Raw genomic sequence first — 6,000 nt, forward strand, 5'->3', positions numbered from 1 at the left:
GTGTGTTTGTGTGTCCCCAGTGTCCGGGTCCCAGCAGGCAGCCTGGGACCAGACTATGGGCGAGGCTGGGAGGAACTGGAATCCAGGTCTCGCCTCTCACCCAGCCCTTTCTGACTGCAGGTTATTATTATTATTATTATTGTTGCTGTGGTATTTGTTAAGGGCTTACTACGTACCAGGCACTGTACTAAGCACTGGGGTGGACACAAGCAAAGCCACAGGCCAGAACCAATCCCAGCCCAGCCCCGGTCCCAACCCAGCCCCAGCCAGCCTCCAGCTTGTTGTGGACAGAGAACGTGTCTGTTTATTATTATGGCATATTCTCCCAAGCGCTTAGTACAGTGCTCTGCATACGGTAAGCGCTTAATAAATACGCTTGACTGACTCCAGCCAAGCCCAAGCCTCCAGCCCTAATCCGTTCCGACCCAGAGACTGATCCTGGCTCCAATCCCAGCCCTAGGCTCAGCCTCATCCCCAGCCATTCATTCAACTGTATTTACTGAGATCTCACAGTGTGCAAACCACTGCACTAAGCGCTTGGGAGAGTTCACTATAACAATAAACAGACACATTCCCCACCCACAGTGAGTTTACAGTTTAGAGGGGCAGACATAAATGACAGATATGGACAGAAATCCCCACCCAGCCCCAGGCCCAGCCGCCCAGTCCCCCAGCCCCCGGCCCAGGCCCCGACCTGGATACTCACTGCTTTCAGTCTCTTCAGGCTACATGGGAACCGAGTTCTGTTCAGGAGTTAGGATCACAAACTTCACTGCCTGACAGGGAAAATGCATGTGTGTGCTTGTGTCTGTGTCCACATGCCTCTGGGGGAGGGGGAGGGTGTGTCCAAGAAAGAAGGAAAAGGCGGAGTTCCTGAAAGGCCTGCCCCCACACCCCCCCTTGACACACACACACACATTCATTCATTCAATCGTATTTATTGAGTGCTTACTATGTGCAGATCACTGTACTAAGCGCTTAGAATGTACCGTTTGTCTTAGGAGCACTAAAGCTCTCCCTTATGATACTCCCCCGAGTGCCTAGTACAGTGCTCTGCTCAGAGTAAGGGTTCAATAAACACCAGTGATGGATTGATTGATTGAAACTCACTCCCGTCAGGTCCAGTCCGGACTAGTCCTTGTACTAACCAGGCCCAGCTCAGTCAATCAGTCAGTCGATCTATCAATTCATTCAATAGTATTTCTTGAGCGCTTACCATGTGCAGAACACTGTACTAAGCGATCGGAATGTACAATTCGGCAACAGATAGAGACAATCCCTGCCCATTGACGGGCTTACAATCGGCTCTTATTCTGTGTCCAGCATGGTAATGAGCACCTGGGAGAGTGGAATTGAATTAATAGACATGATCTCGACCCCCCAGGATTTTGCAATCTTGCGGAGGAGCCGAGAGCTGAAATAAATTATAGGTAAGGGGGTAGCGGCCGACCGAGGACGAGGATATATAAGTGCTGTGGGGGTGAGAGAGGGTGTGCTTAGAGGGCACTCAAGTCTCCTCGTGGCCCAGTAGGGAGGAAAGTAGGGTGGGGGTGGGATGAGAGATTAGTCAGGGAAGGCTTCCTAGAGGAGATGGAATATTAGCAAGGGTGGGAAGACGGGGAGAGAGGTGGCCTGTCAGATATGAAGGGGAAAGGCTTTCCAGCAGGAGAGAGGGTGTGGGAAAAGGGTGGATAAGAAAGAGAGACAGAGAGAGAGACAGAGAGAGGAAGGTAAATACGTTGCTGACAGTGAGGGAAGTGCATGAGCTGGTTTGTAGTGGGAGAGGAGCAAGGATAGATAAGACGGAGTGTTGACTGAGTGCCTTAAAGCAGATAGTGAGGAGCTTTTTGGTCAGGGGACAGTCTATAACTCTCTCCACCTTCAACCCCACCCTCCTTTAAGTCACATCTCCTCCAAGAGGGCTTCCAATCATCAATCAATGGCATTTATTGAGTGCCAACCATGTATAGAGCACTGTACTATGCGCTTGGGGGAGAAAAATACAACAGAATTAGTAGACATGTTCCCTGCCCCAAACTAGAGGTATGAGTTTTTAGGGTTGAATCCCTAAGTCCTCATTCATTCATTCAATCATATTTATTGAGTTAGACTGTAAGCCCGTCAAACGGCAGGGACTGTCTCTATCTGTTGCCGACTTGTTCATTCCAAGCGCTTAGTACAGTGCTCTGCACATAGTAAGCGCTCAATAAATACTATTGAATATGCACAGAGCACTATACTAAGTTCTTGGAAAGTACGGTTCAGCAACAAATCCCCACCCAGCATTTCCCCCATCTTTTAGTCAACTGTGTACTTGCTTGTGTACCCCTGAAATACTTTGATACTCTCCTAGGGGACAGCCCTAGCAGTTATTTTTATACTCTACTCTTTCCCCATCTGTAGTTTATTCTAATGTCTGTCTCCCTCTGTAGTCTATGAGAAGAGATTGCACCTACGGACTCGATTGTATTGCGTTTTTCCAAGCGATTAGTACAGTACTGTGACTGGCACGTAGTAAGCGCTTAACAAATGCTATAATAATAATTATTATTATTAAGCGCTCTGCGCCCAATAAATGCCACTGATGGATTGACTGGATGGGCGGCTTTGGAGCTCCAGCCCCAGTCAATCAATGGCATCGATTGAGTGCTGACTCTAGAGCACTGTACTTAGCGCTGGGCTGAATGGCAGCTCTGGCCCGTCGCTGGGTGTGCTCACTCCCGCGTACCTCCGGGCTGGCCCAGAAGGAGTGAGCCAGTCCCATTTTGGGAGTCAGAGGATATGGGTTCTAATCCCACCTCCGCCACTTTTTCTGCTGTGTGAGTGTGCTCTGTGCCTCAGCTACCTCATTTTAAAAATAGGGATTAAACCTGTGAGCCCCACGTGGGACAACCTGATTACCTTGGATCTACCCCAGTGCTTAGAACAGCTTGGTAACTGAGGCACAGAGAAGTTAAGTGATTTGCCCAAGGACATGCAGCAGACAAGTCGTGGATCCAGGAGTAGAACTCAGATTCCCCTAAATGGAAGGAGCAAGTGACGACTCAGGAGCAGTGTAGCCTGGGGCAGGTCTGGTTTGGACCTTCACCCCGAGGCAAGGGCGACAGGGCGGGATAAAAGAGGGCGGAAAGCCTGGGGTTTTCTCTGGGAACAGGAGGGATTTAGATTAGACTGCATAGACGCTTTAGGCCGTTCTTCCTTGTTCATTAAAGATTTTTTCAGGGAGGACCAAGTCCAGAGGGGGAAGGCGGGGGAAGCAGGTGGGGCGAGTGGAGGGGGCAGGGGTGGGAAGGGGAGGGAAGGAGTTAAAGGACAAGGACAGGGAAGGAGAAGGGGAGGGGAGTGAAACTGAAGGCTATTTTCAAAATTTAGACCTGGAAACCTCTGCGTCTCTTTCTTCCCCTGCCCTGCCATCCCACCCCCTGATTCCAGAGCAGAGACAGCAAGAACCTCACAGTCATCAGGGAGTCTCTGCTTGTTAACAGAGCGGGGGGAGGCCGGCTCATGTCCCAGAATGTTTCTGATTCCAGTCAGGGGCCTGGAGGGGCAGGGCCAATGGTTTGGAGTGAGGCTGGAGACCAGAGGCCAGGCCTTGAGTCCAGGGGCTCCCCATTCTTTCCCTCAGCTGCCACACTGGCTAGGAAATGGCTCCCCACTCTCTGGCCCAGAGCATCTGTGCTGTGCAGCACTTCCTGGCTTGGAGTCCGGGAAGCAAAATCCCCCAAAAGTGAAGCCAAGTCCAAACCGGAACAACGCGCCCAAGGGAGTGGACACTTGGAGCCCTTGGATCCCCTTACCCCCAAGGCTGCCAGGGCCTCCGCCACTGCCACAAAGTGCATCCAGACCTGGAAAAACACAGATTGGTCAGCACTGAAGCAAGCGGGACTTAGATTAGACTACAAGAAGGTCTAGTTCTGCACTAGAAAAATTGTGGAACCAACTTGGAAGGTGGGAAGCAGTGTAGCCTAGTGGAAAAAGTACGAGCTTGGGATTTAGGGGGCCTGGGAGTCAGGGGACCTGAGTTCTAATCCCAGCTCTGCCACTTTTCTGCTGTGTCAAGGCAAGTCACTTAACTTCTCTGTACCTCGGTTTCCTCATCGGCAAAATGGGGATTCGATATCTGTCAATCAATCAATCGATGGTATTTATTAAGTGCTTACTGGGTGCCAAGCACTATACTAAAAGCTTGGGAGACTACAGTACAACAGTGTTAGGAGACATGATCTCTATCTACAGTGCGCTTACACAGTCTAGAAAGGAAGACGGATATTAACATAAATTACAGATAGGGGAAATGGGAGAGAATAAACATAGGTACATAAGTGATATGGGACTGAGGGTGGGGTGAATATCAAGTGCTTAAAGGGTACAGAATCAAGTGCATAGATCAATTTATCAATCAATGTTTTTTACTGAGCATGTACTACGTGTATTGTACTAAGCCCTTGGGAGAGTACAGTGCAAAAGAATCAGTGGATCTGTTCCCAGCCCATAATGAGCTTATGGTCCAGAAGGGGAGACAGACATTAATGTAAATAAATAATTTATAAGTTAATAATTTATCACTGAAGGACAGGCAAGCAGAGGAAATGAGGGCTTATTTAGGGATGGTTTCTAGGAGATATGATTTTAGGAGGGCTTTGAAGGTAGGGAGAGCAGAGATCTGTCAGATAATCAGTCAATCAATCGATCAATTAATGGGATTTAGTGAGTGCTTACTGCATGTAGAGCACCATATTAAGCACTTGGGAGAGTACAACAGAGTAGGTTGACCTGCCTTTAAGGAGTTTTCAATCTAGTAGGGAGATAGACACATAGAAACTCTTTACCATAGACTTCAAAGCACTCAGGCGCCTTGCTCCCCTTCTACCTCACCTCCCTGCTCTCCTACTACAACCCAGCCCGCACACTTTGCTCCTCTAGTGCCAACCTTCTCACTTATAGCTAGATCTCGTCTATCTCGCCGCTGACCTTTTGCCCGTGTCCTGCCTCTGGCCTGGAATGCCCTCCCTCTTCATATCCGACGTCCATTACTCTCCTCACCTTCAGAGCTTTATTGAAGGCACATCTCTTCCAAGAGGCCTTCCTTGACTAAGCCCTCCTTTCCTCTTCTCCTATTCCCTTCTACATTGTCCTGACTTGCTCCCTTTGTTCATCCCCCATCCCAGCCCCACAGCACTTATGTATACATCTGTCATTTTATTTATTTGTATTGATATCTGTCTCCCTCCCACCCAGACTGTGAGCTCATTATGGGCAGGGAATGTCACTATTTATTGTTGTATTATATTTCCCAGGTGCTTAGTACAGTGCTCTGCACATAGTAAGCACTCAATAAATATGAATGAATGAATGAATATTGCTATATTGAACTCTCCCCAGCACTTAGTACAGTGCTCCACACACAGTAAGTGCTCAAGAAATACGATTGACTGACAGTAAAATACATTACAGAGTATTGGGTTATGTACATCCTTACGTCAGCTAAATATCAGTTGTGACGGGAGAGGGAGTAATAATAATTAAAAATTATGGTATTTGTTAAGTGATTACTGTGTGCCAGGCACCGTACTAAATGCTGGAAGGAAGTTGACAAAGGTTCGGCAGTGAGATAGAGGCACAAGTACAGATAATTGGCAGTAGAGGAGAAGATTACGTGGGTTGGGTTCAAGTAGGAGTTCTGGGAGGTAAGGGAGAGCTGATTAAGTGCTTTTAATCTGATGGTAAGGAGTTTCTTTTTGATGCAGTGAGGGATGGGCAACCACTGGGGGTTCTTGAGGAGTGGGGAGATCTGGCTTGAATGTTTTTTTAGAAAAATGAACCGGGCAGCAGAGCAAACTGTGGCCTGATGAGGGGAGAGATGGGAGGCAGGGAGGTCAGTGAGGAGCCTGAGGCAGTAGTATTGGTGAGATATAAGTGCTTGGATCAATGAGGTACAAGTTGATATGGAGAAGGAAAGGTGGATTCTAGAGATGTTGTGAAAGTAGAACTGACAGAACT

The 6,000-nt window shown here is 48.4% G+C and overlaps 1 protein-coding gene across 1 annotated transcript in view; it reads right to left on the bottom strand.

The window, feature by feature from the left end:
• SLCO2B1 (solute carrier organic anion transporter family member 2B1) overlaps positions 1 to 820 on the bottom strand; it is a 30,817-nt gene extending 29,997 nt beyond the window's left edge. Inside the window, exon 1 of the mRNA XM_029058508.1 lies at positions 707 to 820. The gene's annotated coding sequence lies outside the window, so the exon portion shown is untranslated. The remainder of the gene's footprint in view (positions 1 to 706) is intronic.
• Positions 821 to 6,000: the final 5,180 nt, after the last annotated feature.

This window comes from Ornithorhynchus anatinus, chromosome 2 (genome assembly GCF_004115215.2).
Source record: "Ornithorhynchus anatinus isolate Pmale09 chromosome 2, mOrnAna1.pri.v4, whole genome shotgun sequence".
In the NCBI taxonomy this organism is placed as follows: Eukaryota; Metazoa; Chordata; class Mammalia; order Monotremata; family Ornithorhynchidae; genus Ornithorhynchus; species Ornithorhynchus anatinus.